Source organism: Bolinopsis microptera, chromosome 12, assembly GCF_026151205.1.
Source record: "Bolinopsis microptera isolate Bmic1 chromosome 12, MBARI_Bmic_1.0, whole genome shotgun sequence".
NCBI classification, from domain to species: Eukaryota; Metazoa; Ctenophora; class Tentaculata; order Lobata; family Bolinopsidae; genus Bolinopsis; species Bolinopsis microptera.
Genome location: NC_087083.1, coordinates 11,905,540 through 11,922,341, shown reverse-complemented (window position 1 = coordinate 11,922,341; position 16,802 = coordinate 11,905,540). Strand labels below are relative to the sequence as shown.

At 41.3% G+C, this 16,802-nt stretch overlaps 1 protein-coding gene and 1 long non-coding RNA gene across 2 annotated transcripts in view; both read right to left on the bottom strand.

The window, feature by feature from the left end:
• Positions 1-16,802, bottom strand: part of LOC134824344 (NAD(P) transhydrogenase, mitochondrial-like) — a 1,149,555-nt gene that overhangs the window by 965,784 nt on the left and 166,969 nt on the right. The gene's annotated exons all lie outside the window — the stretch shown is intronic.
• Positions 1,642-2,488, bottom strand: LOC134824570 (uncharacterized). Its single transcript, XR_010161430.1, has 3 exons — positions 2,310-2,488; positions 1,950-2,127; positions 1,642-1,900 (listed from the first exon to the last, which is right to left on the bottom strand). It is a non-coding gene; the product is annotated as an uncharacterized LOC134824570 (long non-coding RNA).

Here is a 16,802-nt window from a genome sequence, read left to right as displayed (position 1 = left end):
ATACCCTGAACATTCCCATAACCAAGATTATAGGTGCTCTACTTGTAGCTAATGGTCCCCTGAACTCGTATATGAATTTTCATCAAGATTGGACAAAAAATAGCTGAGTTATGAGCCAAAAACCATATGCCCATATTTGGGCATATGCACCAATTTTGATCGATTTTGGCCCATAAATTGGTTAAATATCAATATTTTTGAATTAAACCAACTTTATATGAAAGGTAATTCTAAACTACACATTCTCTATGAATATCAGCTCAATATCTACATAACTGTGGATTCTGTGTTCAAATAATCGCCCAAAATTGCCCATATCTCAGTTCGCGATATTTGCAAAACTGACTTCGCTCAAAACAATAGAACTCAATAGGGTTTCAATATTTTTACATGAAATTTTCAGAATCAACGTAGAATTGTCTCATGACCTTAAGTTTTGGGACAGAATTTTGAGTTAGGCCTTTAAAAAAATTTGGCGGCCAAATTTTTTTAAAGGCCTAACTCAAAATTCTGTCCCAAAACCTAAGGTCGAAATGCGATTCTACGTTGATTCTGAAAATTTCATGAAAAAATATTAAAACCCTATTGAGTTCTATTGTTTTGAGCGACGTCAGTTTCGTAAATATCGCAAACTGAGATATGGGCGATTTTGTTCATTTTTTGCGATTATTTGAACACAGAATCCACAGTTAAGTAGATATTGAGCTGACAATCATAGAGATTAGAGAATGTGTAGTTTAGGCTTACCTTTCATGTAAAGTTGGTTTCATTCAAAAATATTGATATTTGACCAATTTATGGGCCAAATTCGATCAAATTAGGTGCGTATGCCCAAATATGGTCATATGGTTTTTGGCTCATAACTCAGTCATTTTTTGTCCAATCTTGATGAAATTTCATATACGAGTTCAGGGGATCACTAGCTACAAGTAGAGCACCTATAATCTTGGTTATAGGAATGTTCAGGGTATTTGGCTAAATTTGGTCTTATTTGGACCAAATATTGGTGTGGCTGCCCCGCGGGCACCGTTAGGCGGTTGGGGTCCGGGACCCTCTCAAAAGTTCGGTCACTGGTCCTAGTTTGTTGATCAACTGCTATCTCGAAACCGAGTTTCACAAAAAAATCAGGGTGAACCCCCCCCCCCCCCCCCCCTTAAACTAAGTAATCTGCAGATCACTGAAACTACCTTATATGACCTTGCAGCTTTCAAGTTGTTAACAGTTGGGTTTATTTTCTAGGTCAAAAGTTATCCTAACCGCGAAAAATAACAGACAAGGAATAAAGTATAACTTATAATATCTCTCATTCAATCTCTCGTGCGAACTGTTTTACTGGTATTACAAACATTTACCATCTCAATCATTGTCCAGTTTTATTTATCTTAAAACCCTCACTATAAAATCATTAACACACTGTAAACTGCAAGAATGGATGACGATGCTGTAGGTAGGCGGTGCTGTAGGTAGGCGGTGGGCTATTTCGTGGGGGTGCTATCGTTTCAGTTATCAGCGTTTGGTGGAGAAATAATAGCTGCAGCTGCGTAGGGCGGCGCTTGATCACTTGCTGCAGCATCAGATGGATATTGCACTGTCCCCTGTACTGCCTCTTGAAAAGGAGGAGGAGGAGGGTAAGCTGTATAACCAGATGGTTGGTAAGGAGGAGAGTACTGAGAGCCCACTACTGTAGGATTAGCAGCAGTGTAGGAGGTAGGAGGGTACTGAGAGCCTAATACTGTAGGATTAGCAGCAGTGTAGGAGGTAGGAGGGTACTGAGAGCCTGATACTGTAGGATTAGCAGCAGTGTAGGAGGTAGGAGGGTACTGAGAGCCTAATACTGTAGGATTAGCAGCAGTGTAGGAGGTAGGAGGGTACTGTGCTGGGAGGGTACTCCCAGTATCACCTGCAGCTTCCAGTATACTGGAACTGGAAGCTGCAGGTGATACTATCACCTGTCCTGATTGTGTGGATCTGCATGATTTGCGGTAAATCCAACATGACAGGCCAATAATCATGGAGAAGAATAATGCTACAAAACCAAAGAAACTTCCCGCGCTTCCCTCGCTAGATCCTGTCGAGGAAGTACTGGAAGATCTTCGAGTATCGTAACTAATCGACCTCCTTCTGCTCCTGTGAGATAACCTAATGTTATAACAAATGTCCCTCAAGTTTAAATCGAATCACCGAGAGCTCATATCCATTTCGTGGATTAGGATTGGGTTCGTTTTCAGACCCCAAAGAGAGAAAGAGTGCAGTTTCCAGCTACATATTTATAACATTGTGACAGTGTTACATTGTGACAGTATACTCACGAATATGATGTGCTCCTTCTTCTAGATGCTTCACTCAGACTGTTATCCGTGTACAGCAACACAATAGCAACCACTGCTACCAGCACAGTTAGATATATTGTTATCTTCATTCTGATATTGGGGTCACATTAATTAAGATGTCAATCTCTACTATAATTCAGAAGATTCTTTTTGTCTGTACACTGTACGACCGCCCACGTGCAAATTAGATGAAAAATAGGAATTAATGTAACAACCAAAAGGTTCCGTAGCAACGGTGTTTTAATGCACACATGCACGCGCAAAGATTCTTTTAACGTCATTTTGATCGGTTTTGTGGTAATTACGTTGTGTTTAAAGTGTTTTATATTTAAATCGGCTGTATCTTCGGTTGAGATGGATATTTTTTGATGCGATTAAAACTTTCTTTCAAAGAATACTACTAGCTTCGTCCCTGTTACCACGGGCTTTCTAGTAGACTTATAAGTTAGATACTGATATGACTGTGTGCGTTAATGTTTAGGAAGTGAGACTGTGAGCTGTGACATTGGTTCACAAATCTGATTCTATTCAAGTCAACAAATCAATACCACATGTGAAAACAAATATGGCCAGCCTCCTCATCCATCTTATGGATAACCTACCCAATACGATACAAGTCTATGTGGTTTCGACTCGAGACCAATTAAATGCGAGTCAAGTTATCTGGGAAGTTTGGTTTCAAAATGCTAGACAATGACGTATAGAAAACTGAGTTTCCTGGTATTTAGTGTATGCTAGTCAAGCTCTAGTCACGAAGCACGAACGGCAGGGCGTACCGTAAGGTAGAAATGAAACGAGTATATTAAAAAGGATAATTAATTAAAAGGAAAAAGTAATACAAAGTGAACGTCAACAGATAAAAACTTCCAAGTGTTCGCTCTAATCGATTAACGTGATTATAGATCACACGACGTGTCAAATCACAACTGGTAGTGCTCAGTAAAACTGGCTACCGTTAATTCGAATCCCTTAAAGTTATTAAGAGGCAACTAAGAAGTGAGCTCTCCACATCCGGCTCTCCGGGTATGCTCCCAAAACTTACGTCACGCCACAACGCGTGTCGGCCTAACGCAGCCAGCCTGCACCAGCGTCTAGACACTGTCTAGACGCTGAGCACTCCACTGACAGTCATCCTGTGGTCGCGAGAACCAACCACAGGCCTAGCTGTAAGTCAGGTGCACAAGCGCGGCCAACTACAATCTGGCAGTAAGTCTGACAGCAGGTTTGCCAGTCAACCAAATACAGTCAACCCGTGTAAAACGAAATGCAAACCAAAACTTTCTAGATACTAAACCAACTGTTAAACAGTTTAAACTATTACACGAAATGTCGCACTACCCGGAAATGTGTAACGGTCCCTTTACTACCAAACATTTTACAAATAAAGTGCTCCTAAATACTTTAAACGCAACCCTCCTAATATTACATATTCCGCCGTAAACAAAGTTAATTTATCCGAGAACCTAACAATACTACTTTACAACATCTCTACCCAAAATTCTTTTTCCGAATATTTAAAACCCTTTAAAAATTCGCCAACAGTCTTACGCTGCACAACCTATTTAAATTTAACCCTACTCCCTAGCACGGCCCTGCGCGCCTTAAAATAAAAAGCCGAAAGAACCTTAAAACTAAACGCCTAACCCTGTTCCAAATCCAATATCATAATTTACAATACTCACCTATTCCCCGTCTTTCTCCCTTCCATTTAGATCTTTTTCCTTTAGATCCTCATTTCCATTCCATACGAATGAGTACAAGTAAAACACTTTAAATAAAAATAAATAAAAATAACGAAATGAATAAAATCAATTATTAAAAACAATGAGGAGACAACCAGAGACACATCGTCCTTCAGTCCGAGCTACTGGGGGCTGCTGTAAGGCTCTGTGCTGGGGGAGGTGGGGCTGTGGAAATAGGGCGGGGGCGCCGGCTGAGTATCCATCCTGGTCGCCTGCTGGTCCGCTAAATATTCCAGTTCCACGGTCAGGTCTCTAATCCGTCTCTCCGCTCTCCTGAGGCGCTTCCTTAGATCATCTAGCTCCTTCAAATCGTCCGTGTAGGCACTACTTATTGCACTCACGGCTCTCATAAGGTCTCTTGAAGAAGACATGCTTGTAACTAGAAAAGTGATAGAAGGTTAGACAAGCGGATAAGGGAGGTAATAGAAGGTGAAAGGGGAATACAAAATCAAAACATAAATCTAAAAATATTATTCAAGTAACAAATTTGAAGTCAAACAAATGAAACTCGTGAATCACATTAAATAAATACAATAAAATATCAAAACAGAAAGAAGGAGTCTTCAGAAAGTCCTCTCCATGTTCCGGAGGTTCACCAGGCTGTCCAGTGCCCGTTGAAGCTGCGTGCTGGACGAATACTCTCGAATCTCGTCCAACTTGCGGACTGCCGTGTTGTATCTAAACGCGACTGCTCGCCTGTTGGCGATCTTCGTCCACTGGTATTCTCGAGAGTTCCGAAACTCTGCCCTTCTTCTCTTACAGATGGTCTTGACGCTGGACATCAACTTGTCACGTATCACCTTCATCTGTATTTGCACCTTCTGTGCCTCCTTGTTCCTTATAAAGTTCCCTACAGTCTCATCCACCAACTGCTTTACCCATCCGTTCAGACTAGGGTATTGGAGGAGTAGGTTGATGGCTCCCTTCGTGGGAGGGAAAGTGGCTGTGTCCAACTGTTCCCAGTCCGGCATCTTGAGGGGGTTTCCGCCGCTTGATCGAATCTCCTCGCGTCGCTGAAGCTTCGCGATCCTCCTAGTGATGCGATCCAATTTCCGCCTGAGTCTCGCCTTCTCCTCCTCTATATTCTCCATCCCTATCTTCTGATCGTCAGAGAAATCCAAACCTTCAAACTCGGGTCTGCTCATGGTCTGGAGGGGGAAACTAGGATTAGTGGCTAAAAAAAAAAATGACTAAAATAAAGCTAAGAAAACCTTTTACCCAAAAGCAGAAAACCAAACTGCTTACTAGTAAAAGGGTCAACGTGAAGAGAGTAGAAATAACTAAAACTAAAAGAAATTATCGAAATATCAAAATGGCAGCCCTGAACGGTTCGTGTTGCGAGGCACAAATCCTAATATCCCTATCAGTACTGTTCTGTAAGATACACGTGTTAAGCCTAAGTAAGGTATTAATATCACCGGTAAGTACTAAATGGAAAGCCTAGCTAAATACGTAAGATATTACTGTACTAAAACTAGATTCCAAGGTATTAGTTACTTCCCTATCAGGTCATCTCCCCGACTTCTACTGGTTCAAGAGCTTCATAAGAACATCCGTAACAAGTCTAACTTTATCGATTCCTAGACGATCAGGTTGTCTCCGTTCCTCAGGTCTCCTAGTGTTATATCTGCGCTCCTCCCTCGGAGGGCTCTGTCTCCCTAGATCTATAGGAGAAAGCGATCCTGTTGTGTCAATGTCGTGCTCCTCAGCATCATGTGACCTAAAACTGTTAGCACCTATCGTTCCTTCACTAACAATCGGACTCGATGATCTTCTAGCGGCCGATCTCTCTCTAGCTGGAGTGAAGAACTCTGCAGAATTATCAACTGTTTCTACACTATCGCCTGAGGGAATGTTATGTGTGAGAGGTGTTACAGTACTAAAACTAGGATTAGTAGAATTCATATCTAGTTGTGCAGGACTATTTACAACCCTAGGAGTGGAACTTAAACTGGGTTGTTTATGAATGCTAACTGCACCATCCCTCTCCGGACGAAACCTCTTCGGATGAACCTCTCTTCTCCCTGCTACAACTGGTGCTCTTCTCAGTTGAAAATCTATCTCCTCTTCACTGTCACTATCGGAATAATCTACAAATCGGTCCGATGATTCCATTTTCAACTCAGCTTCCTTGCTCACAGTTTTCGGCACTGTAGGACTAGTCTCTAGTTTCTTAGAAAATCTGTTCCTGACATATCGTTTTAACTTACCAATGTTAAACACCTTCTTCTCTCCATCAGGCAAATCTAGACAGTACAAGTGATCGTTTATCTTCCTAGAGATCTTATACGGGCCAACCCAACGGGGATCGAACTTGTGCTTAGGACAATTTATCAAAACAAAAGCTTCCTCACCTTCCTCAAAGAATGGTCCCTTAACGTGTTTATCGTGATATCTCTGTGCATAGCAAAAATCACGCTCAGCTTGGACCCTCACCTTCCTGGTGATAAACTTGAGATTCTTGTACAGCTCGTATGCTTCAACATCAAACTCATTCTCCTTCATAGGCTCTAGCTCGAAATCCTTACGATTCTCAGCTAGCAGGCTTAACGGTGTGTTTAACTCACGACCAAACACCAACCTGTTGCTAGAATAACCTGTGTGCCGATTCCGCAATGAGTTGAGTACAAAGACTACTCTAGATAACCAAAGATCCCAATCCTGGTAGCGTCCCGGTGGTAAGCTGGTTCTCAGTGCAGTATTCAACCGACGGTTAGCTCTCTCAACTCTACCTGTACTACGAGAAACGTACGGTTGGCCATGAATGTACTTGCAATCTAATGCTTGAGCTATGGTCTCGAAATACTTAGCTCTAAACCCCGGATGATTATCAGCCATCATGAACCTAGGCTGGCCAAAACGATCAATCCAAAACCTACGAATCAAGGACACGCTCTCCTTAGCTGTCTGGGTCTTAGTAGGAATAGCTACCACATAATTTGACCAACAATCAGTTATAGTCAAAATATATTTATAACCTCTAGGTGTAGCACCAACCTTCTCAGGAACTATATGATCGAAACAAATTGCTGAGTTAAAGGAGTGGAATAATATGTGCTTGAGGGGTGCCTTATTGTACGCCTGAGGTGGCTTACTTGCTGCACACTTGCAACATGCTGCGATCCACAATTTGAAACATTCACCCATTTTCGGCCAGTAGAAATGTCGTTTACAGACCTCAAGACAATTTCCTACTCCAGCATGTGCGGTCTCCTGGTTGTGCACCATGTCCAGGACAGATTCATGCAAGGATTCGGGGACTATGATCAACTCTCTACTTCCCTCCGGATCCCTCACTTCAGTCCAACGTCTCTTAAGTATCCCGTCCTTGATACTTATAAGATCAAACTGTTTCCAATAACTCAACAGTTCCTGAGGTATTTTACTAGTCTGAATGGCAACAGGTTTCTCACCCTTGGTAACCCAACTGTAGACCTGGTTTAAAATATCATCATCCTTCTGAGCCTGTTTAAGCTGCTCATTGGTAGGATTAAGAAATTTGACCCCTCTCTCTAGTGAGCTTACATCACTAGTAACCGCTGAAACCATTTCCACTACTGATGCTTCCTCTGTAGGAATAGGATCAGCCTGGGTAAGACTACAATTGCAATGACGGCTATCAACCTCAGGCGTAATCTGAACAATGCTTACAATACTAGGGTCTTCACTATTTTCATCAAACAAGAACCCCGGAATCATACTGTCCTCAACACTCACCTCATTGCAAGATTCCTCAATCAGATTACTGCAATCATCATCAACCACAGTCTCGCTGCTAACCGGTACTTGCATCCTCTTAAACAGTGTCGGGTGTTTACATCTATAATGCTCACGTCTCACCCGGTTTACTCCTTCTAACGCAGCATCAAGACTAAAAGTGGAACTATGACCAATGCTCGCAACATTTTCTCGAGATTTACCATAAACCTGATACTTATACCGACTAAGTCCATCACACATCTGGTTACTCTTCCCCGAGATATGCTTCATGGTAAAAGTATAGTTAGCAAGCTCTTGAAGCTTCCTGATGACCGAAGACGACATTTTAGAAAATATTGTCGTGATATTCAAGAGTGGCAGACAATCTGTGATAACCGTGAAGTTTTTAACGCCACGTAAGTAAACCGAGAAATGTTTCAGAGTCTGATATAAAGTCTCAAATTCAATCTGAGTTTGCGGCCATATCCGCTTGTGGTCCGGAACCTTACGAGAAAAGTACGCAATTACCCTCCTCTTACCCTTGATCCACTGAGTCAAAGTACCACCAAATGCGTGTTTAGAACCATCCAAAGTTACCTCATAACTATTTTCCGGATCACTAACCTCCGGAAATGCTAGGACAGGACTAGATATCAACATGTCACGTAACTTCTGAAATGCAATCTGGCAATCCTCGGTCCACTCGAATACCTTGTTCTTACGAAGTAACGCATAGAGAGGACGTGCTATCTCGGAATATCCCTTGCAGAACTTCTTGGAATAATTCAACATGCCTAAAACTGATTGCAATTCAGCTCTATTACTGGGAGGTTCTAGACTCTTAATATGCTCTATACGAGAGTCGTTCATCCTGACTCCTTCCTTAGTTAGAGTAATACCGACATATTCAACCTCCTCACGTAAAAATCTGCACTTACGAGGTGTTAGTTTCAGATTACCCAACTTAAGACGAACAAAGAGTACTGACAGTATCTGAATGTGAGAGATTTTACATCACGCGTGAATATCAGTAAATCATCTATGAAGAATGCTAACGCATCTGATATACCCAGACCGTTTATCAACCGCATGACCATTCTAGTAAAACGTAGCTGAACTAGATTTCAGGCCCATGACCATTCTAGCAAACTGATACCGTTTCTGATTGTGCATGAACGCCGTGACATGCCTGGATTCCTTGGTATACGGAACCTGGTGAAAAGATTACTCAAAATCCACTGTCGAATACAGATTCTTATCGCCCACTTATCTAAAATGTGGTTCAAGTTAGGCAGCTCCATCAATATCATCCTGAAGCTCTAAATTTACCATTCTCAGATCCGCAACTAATCTAGAGCGATCTCTGAAGGCACCAGGAAAAGGGGAGAATTAAATTAGGTGGTCAGGGCATTCCTCAACTACACCCGAATCTAAGCAAACCTCTAATCTGTCTATCCATTTCCGGCTGGTCTGCTTAAACGGAATCCTTCTCGATGGAAACCCATCTACGGTTTATAGTTATCCTTGAGCTGGCTGATGTGCCTCAAGAAATTAAAAACCCTAAATCTGTTTCCATCGAAAAAAAAAGGGTTCTATACTCCCAACGTCTCCGAAGATCATTTTGTTTTCCTCGTAATTTAAAAATCTTTAAAACTTAAACTGTTAAAAAAGCTCTCCCATCCCTTTCCCTTTTAATAGCGGCTCCCGCTAAATTGCTCACTTGGGCACTGAAAAATAGATGTTCGTTTTTAACTTTTCCAGGTTATTTCTCACTCCCTCCCCAAACTCTACTGGCTTATCTTGCCCGCCGGGTTCTCTTACTTATTTCACGGGGCCTTTCTGGGATTTTCATGTCTCTAACAGGGACCATTTGTCCCAGACGTATGGGAGTGCGCTGTAAATATGGTCCCTACAACCGTTTTATTTGGGTTCTAACTGGCCATAAACGTATCACGTTGATTTGGTCGCAAAAATTTCCCCTTGTATGTGAGTCCCCGTGAGGGGGTAAAATTTACTGTTTCATTGCTACTCCCTTTCTCAGCGCTAGTGGGTTTAGTGGGTGTCTAAAACACGATGAACCCCTTGTTAGTATACCCCCCATGGGTAATCTATCCCTGCATTAATATTGATCCCCTGATCAAACATCAATCCCTGCCTATCAGAACCTCTCTGCATCCATGAAATTCAGAAACAACCAAACGCTGTGTTCAAAGATTTTCCCGGCCAATAACCACTGGAAGCTTAATCTGCCGAAAGTTTTTATGTTATTTCCCGAAAAAGACTTAAGCTTGAGATTACATGATACAACCTCTCGACCTTATCCTCTAATCTGACAAATGATTCCGCAACTATAGAAATGGATGATCCGTATCCACGAAGAAATTTTGCTGATCTACCCGCACAATTTCCTCCAACCAAATGCAGTTTCCTTACTGCCCCCAATCTCGTTACAATCTTCATAGTAACGTGTGTTTTTTGACCGCGGGTGACCTCCTTTTTAAATCTAGGGCCACCCTTTAGAAGTTTAAAGGCCCCTGATTTCGAGGTCTATACGCTCTGTTCCCACGATGCTGCATGACCATTCTGATATGCAGACCCTCTGTCTTGATATCTAGCTCTAACTACCAGCAAATCTGCTCGGACAGTTTCTCTGGAAAATGCCCACTATCACCACACTCCAACAACCTTCTAACTGAGGGCGAACATTACGTGATCCCCGATTACTCGAATTACCCACGTAATTGCGAGCTGGCTGATAACGTGATTGAACAGGCGTGTTTCTACGATCATCATCCCTCATACCACCCCTAAAACTATTGCTAACTAGATTAGGAGTCCATGAATGTCCAGTGTGCTGGTTTAACTCCCGACTGGGAAGGAGGACATTCAGGACGATAACTCTCCTGGCTTGTGCTCGTCATCAAGTTGTTACGTGTTTGCCCAGGTGCTGGAACCCTAGCTCTCTGGCCATCTAACCCAGAATTATTTACAGCGAAAATCGTATCCGGGGCCTGAGTGAAACCACCTGGTTCACCACCAACGGCTAACGTTATACGCTCAGTGTGGATTGCTAGTTTAACCGCCTCACTATAGGAATGTAACTGGGACTCATAAAGCTTAGTCCTTACAGCTATGTCACGAGCTCCTACAACCAGAACAATGCATACAACTCTCGTCCTTTTTCAGACTCGCAGTCATACCCAGCTTCAAAGCAAGCTCCTCTATACGTGCAATGAACTGCTGGAGGTTCTCACTTGGTAACTGACGCAACGACATGAGCTCAGTTCTAAAGGCCCAAGATTGAGTAGAAGGAAACATCTCTCTGAGTATCGCTTAACGAGAAGATCGATATTACATTTCTCTTCCGGCCCTGAGAGAGATTTTCTGCAGTGTTTCCCAAGTGGATTCACAACGAATGTACGACAACATATACGTGCTATATCAGAACCACCGCTATGTCCACACAGAATCAAATGCTCCTTGAACCGCCTGGCAAATCTGATGAAATTAGATCCAGTGTCAAAATAAGGAGGCTTGGGAGGCCTGGCACCTGTCAAATGTGGACCAGCTACTGAACTATTCAATGGGGTTATAATACTGTTACCAAAATCATCCTCGGTGTTCGCGTTTCTAAACTGAACCTGCTCGGATTTAATAACAGGATTCATAACGTGCACGTTCTCTTGAAATATACTGCTAGAACTAGCTGGAGGGGCGTAGTAACTGTGCTTAACTGGTTTAGGCCGTGCATTATCAATCTTATCCTGCAGGCATTCTAAAGCTGAATGTAAGTCCTTCAACTTATCTTCTAATTCGGAAATGCTATTGCTATCTGTACCAGCATCTAAACCATCTATCTCCTTCATTATTTCATCTATGCTAGACTGAATCTTACCCCTTTCTAAAATCAACGTCGCCCACATCCAATTTCAGCTGCATAACTATCACACATGCTAAAAGTGGAATCTAAATGTAAAAGTACACTTACAATTAGAGTAGATAAGTACTGGAACAGGCGTACTCTTCACGTTGCTGGAAAATCCTTAGTCAAGACTTTACTTTGCTTTACTGGAACTGTAACTTCTACGTCTATCAATCCTGAGTAGATGTACGAAAAGTAAGGTTGCTAAATCTACGCAAATCTCACTGACAATCTAGGTAATAAGTACTGAAGTCTACAAGCGGCTGTAAAACTAGGTGCTCGTCAAAACGATCGCACTCAACTGGATTATACAGGTACCACAAAATGTGTAGCAACACTTACCAAGTCCAGTAGGAAGTACTGAAGATCTCGAACAATCTCCACGTAATTCTTCTGCACTGCGATGTACACCGAACTTAGCTTATCAAATGAGAAACGTTAGGATCTTAAACGAAACTATACGGAATATAGGTGATACTAGAAGGATCACGAGCAAAAATAGCAACACTAAAAGTGGCCTCCAGATATAGAAAACTGAGTTTCCTGGTATTTAGTGTATGCTAGTCAAGCTCTAGTCACGAAGCACGAACGGCAGGGCGTACCGTAAGGTAGAAATGAAACGAGTATATTAAAAAGGATAATTAATTAAAAGGAAAAAGTAATACAAAGTTGAACGTCAACATGATAAAAACTTCCAAGTGTTCGCTCTAATCGATTAACGTGATTATAGATCACACGACGTGTCCAAATCACAACTGGTAGTGCTCAGTAAAACTGGCTACCGTTAATTCGAATCCTTTAAAGTTATTAAGAGGCAACTAAGAAGTGAGCTCTCACATCCGGCTCTCCGGGTATGCTCCCAAAACTTACGTCACGCCACAACGCGTGTCGGCCTAACGCAGCCAGCCTGCACCAGCGTCTAAGACACTGTCTAGACGCTGAGCACTCCACTGAACAGTCATCCTGTGGTCGCGAGAACCAACCACAAGGCCTAGCTGTAAGTCAGGTGCACAAGCGCGGCCAAACTATAATCTGGCAGTAAGTCTGACAGCAGGTTTGCCAGTCAACCAAATACAGTCAACCCGTGTAAAACGAAATGCAAACCAAAACTTTCTAGATACTAAACCACCTGTTAAAACAGTTAAACTATTACACGAAATATCGCACTACCGGAAATGTGTAACGGTCCCTTTACTACCAAACATTTTACAAATAAAGTGCTCCTAAATACTTTAACACGCAAACCCTCCTATATTACATATTTCGCCGTAAAAAAGTTAATTTATCCGAGAACCTAACAATACTACTTTACAACAGACGTATTCAATTATCAAATCAGTTTTAAACCTAACATATTATCGTGAAAAAATCAAAAATGACTTTCTGTAATGCATGTTTTACGTTCTATTTTCCGTTTGAGTTATAAATCAATACAGATACAACTTGAGCATCATATAACATCAGCTTTCTCTCAAGGGAAATTTTCTTACCGGACAACCATACTTTTTCAAACTTCTTAAACAGCAATCTCAGCTAGGATTCTCCTTCTTTGAATGTCCTTCTCAGTACACAGTAAGCAACCTAGTGACTTATTACTTCGCCATGGTTCGTTATTAGCTAATAGCTGACCGTTCGTGTCTTTATCGGATTTTTTTTTCGCCAGGTAGAAGGTAACTGAATTCAGTTTTACTTTCATTTACTTGGAGGTTCCAGTCTTTGAGAACCTCCTTCACAGCAGGAAGGAAAGTTCTCAGTTTCTCGATGTCCTCGTCAGCAAAGTCACTATCGTCTGAATATTCCCACTCAGTTGTGTAAAGTGTAAAATTGTGTAAAATTGTGTAAAATTGTGTAAAAAGTGTACCTTGGGCAAATTCCTTGGGTTTAAACTCGGCACACCCACACTATTAAAAAATACGTATTCTTAATAGCCAATAGGGTAAGGATAACCATGAGGCATTATATGTAACATAACATTTCAGTTTTTATAATCAATCCAGCAAGCGGTTTAGGTTATGTGGTTTAGAGAATCTTTAACCTGTCCTAGCAAGGCCGCCCGTTTTGGAAGTAATGTTGGGCTGTAAAGTGAAGAGATTTAGAGTAAGTTTATCATTTATTTTAATTTGTAAGTCGTTTGATGATTGCATAATGAATAACAATCAAACAAATGGTTCAATAATCCTCTTTTGGTTGAAAAAGTGGGAGAACCGGATGTTCAGATGTTTGTGTCATCTTTATTTATCAGAGTACAACCGTCTACTAAAGCTATAGAGTTTGCTTAAACTAAGTAATCTGCAGATCACTGAAACTACCTTATATGACCTTGCAGCTTTCAAGTTGTTAACAGTTGAGTTTATTTTCTAGGTCAAAAGTTATCCTAACCGCGAAATAAACAGACAAGGAATTTAAAACTATAACTTATAATATCTCTCATTCAATCTCACGTGCGAACTGTCTTACTGGTATTACAAACATGTACATCTCAATCATTGTCCAGTTTATTTTATCTTAAAACCCTCACTATAAAATCATTAACACACTGTAAACTTCAAGAATGGATGACGTTGCTGTAGGTAGGCGGTGGGCTATTTCGTGGTGGTGCTATCGTCTCAGACATCCGATTCAGCGTTTGGTGGAGAAATAATAGCTGCAGCTGCGTAGGGCGGCGCTTGATCACTTGTTGCAGCATCAGATGGATATTGCACTGTCCCCGGTACTGTCTCGTTCGAAGGAGGAGGAGGAGGGTAAGCTTATAACAGATGGTTGGTAGGGAGGAGGGTATTGAGAGCACAACTACTGTAGGATTAGCAGCAGTGTGGTGACGTAGGAGGGTACTGAGGCCACTGCTGTAAGGATAGCAGCAGTGTAGGAGGTAGGAGGTACTGAGAGCCTAATACTGTAGGATTGCAGGCAGTGTAGGAGGTAGGAGGGTATGAGAGCCTAATTACTGTAGGATTAGCAGCAGTTTGTAGGAGGTAGGAGGGTACTGTGCTGGAGGGTACTCCCAGTATCACCTGCAGCTTCCAGTATACTGGAACTGGAAGCTGCAGGTGATACTATCACCTGTCCTGATTGTGTGGATCTGCATGATTTGCGGTAAAATCCAACATGACAGGCCAATAATCATGGAGAAGAATAATGTACAAAACCAAAGAACTTCCCCGCGCTTCCCCTCGCTAGATCCTGTCGAGGAAGTACTGGAAGATCTTCGAGTATCGTAACTAATCGACCTCCTTCTGCTCCTGTGAGATAACCTAATGTTATAACAAATGTCCTCAAGTTTAAATCGAATCACCGAGAGCTCATATCCATTTCGTGGATTAGGATTGGTTCGTTTTCAGACCCCAAAGAGAGAAAGAGTGCAGTTTCCAGCTACATATTTATAACATTGTGACAGTGTTACATTGTGACAGTATACTCACGAATATGATGTGCTCCTTCTTCTAGATGCTTCACTCAGACTGTTATCCGTGTACAGCAACACAATAGCAACCACTGCTACCAGCACAGTTAGATATATTGTTATCTTCATTCTGATATTGGGGTCACATTAATTAAGATGTCAATCTCTACTATAATTCAGAAGATTCTTTTTGTCTGTACACTGTACGACCGCCCACGTGCAAATTAGATGAAAATAGGAATTAATGTAACAACCAAAAGGTTCCGTAGCAACGGTGTTTTAATGCCCACACGCACGCGCAAAGATTCTTTTTAACGTCATTTTGATCGGTTTTGTGGTAATTACGTTGTGTTTAAAGTGTTTTATATTTAAATCGGCTGTATCTTCGGTTGAGATGGATATTTTTTGATGCGATTAAAACTTTCTTTCAAAGAATACTACTAGCTTCGTCCCTGTTACCACGGGCTTTCTAGTAGACTTATAAGTTAGATACTGATATGACTGTGTGCGTTAATGTTTAGGAAGTGAGACTGTGAGCTGTGACATTGGTTCACAAATCTGATTCTATTCAAGTCAACAAATCAATACCACATGTGAAAACAAATATGGCCAGCCTCCTCATCCATCTTATGGATAACCTACCCAATACGATACAAGTCTATGTGGTTTCGACTCGAGACCAATTAAATGCGAGTCAAGTTATCTGGGAAGTTTGGTTTCAAAATGCTAGACAATGACGTATTCAATTATCAAATCAGTTTTAAACCTAACATATTATCGTGAAAAAAATCAAAAATGACTTTCTGTAATGCATGTTTTACGTTCTATTTTCCGTAGATCATTTTCAAAATATTTTGCACGGCAGAAAATTTCGTGCTAGCAAATGTAAGCTCTCAAATTTTTTCCTTTTACCACAATCAAAGATAGTTCATAAGTTCATAAGTTCCGTTCAATTTCATAACAGCAACATTTTGTAAGGGAATGTGAGGGTGATGTGCCGTTTCCATGCCAGTTAACACTTAACAATGAACAATTAATAGAAATGTACGAGGTGCAGTTAGTAGTTCACAAGCTCAAGCAGTTAAATTTTTTACCTGACCTCAAAATACGATACAGAATCTACAAGCAAATTAAGAACACCGCCACATGGATGTGGGCCCCGGCCTACACTGCGACTGCCGACCATGTCATCTTTCTTCAATTTGACAAGTCTCCATAGGGTAGAATGTAAATGTTACTGAAGCTAATTTAATTAGGTGGTAAGGCATTACGCGTCACGCCAGTTTTTCTGTTAAAATAGCAGCGAAATAATTGTCCTGACCTCAGCGTAGATTTAAGGTAGCCCTGAACTTATTTTTGACTCTTCACTCTTGGTGTAGACTGTAGAGCTCATTAGATAGATCTCGGGAACAGCTACCAATAAAATTAAGTTGTATTTTGAAATGTGACCGTAAAATATGTTTTATTGTACAAAACATGTCGTATTATATCTTACAGCATGATAATACAAAATCTGGCAAAGCAAATTTTATTGTTAGACAAATTATTGAGGAAGGCTTGAAGAGATCAGATATGGTTGTAAAATCCCACTGCCACCTTAAATTCACAAAATTGGAGCAATTCTTATGAAAGTTCGAACTGAACGATCGTTTCTGACCAAAAGGAATTTGTGCGCAACGTTATGAAAGTTTTATCGTGCAAACACAATT